Consider the following 977-nt stretch of genomic DNA (forward strand, 5'->3'; position numbering starts at 1 on the left):
GATGGTCTCAAATAGAGAAGAGGAACTTGTTGGAGAACAGAGCTAAGATGACTCTTACTATGCTTTAGCAAAGAGACTGATGACATTCTGCACCTGCCCTAGAGATTTGTGGAACTTTGAACCGAGAGAGATAATTTAGGTCTTTTGGCAGAAGAAATTTCTAAGCAACAAAACATTTAAGAGGTGACTTGTGTCATTCACAATTGTGTCATACATTCAGTTTTATGTATTCACAAATACATGGTTTGGAATTGGAAATTATGTTTAAAAGGGAAGCAGAGAATAAAAGTTCATAAAATTTGCAGCCTGACAATGCGATAGAAAAGAAAAACCCATTTTCTGAAAAGAAATTCAAGCCAGCTGCAGAAATTTGAATAAGTAATGAGAAGCCAAATGCTAATTGACAAGACAATAGGGAAAATGTCTCCAGTACATGTCAGAGACATTCGTGGCAGCACCTCCCTTCATGCCTGGAGGCTTAGGACAAAATGGTTCAGTGGGTTGGGCCCAGGGCCTCCCTGCTCTGTGCAGCCTAGGGACTTGGTGCCCTACATTCTAGTCACTCCAGCTACGACTAAAAGGGGTCAAGGTACAGCTCAGGTTGTGGCTTCAGAGGGTGCATGCCCTACGTCTTGGAAGCTTCTATGTGATATTGAACTAGCAGGTGCACAGAAGTCAAGAACAGAGGTTTGGGAACATCCACCTAGATTTCAGAGGATGTATGTAAATGCCTCAATGTTCAGGCAGAAGTTTGCTGTAGGGGCAGAGCCCTCATGGAGAACCTCCGCTAGGGCAATATGGAAAGGAAATGTGGGGTTGGAATGCCCACACAGAGTCCCCACTGGGACACTGCCTAGGGGAGCTGTGAGAAGGCCACTGTCCTCCAGACTCCAAAATGGTAGATCCACCAACAGCTTGCACCATGAAACTGGAAAAGTTGCAGACACTCAATGCCAGCCTGTTAAAGCAGCCAGGAG

This window comes from Pongo abelii, chromosome 8 (assembly GCF_028885655.2).
Source record: "Pongo abelii isolate AG06213 chromosome 8, NHGRI_mPonAbe1-v2.0_pri, whole genome shotgun sequence".
Taxonomy (NCBI): Eukaryota; Metazoa; Chordata; class Mammalia; order Primates; family Hominidae; genus Pongo; species Pongo abelii.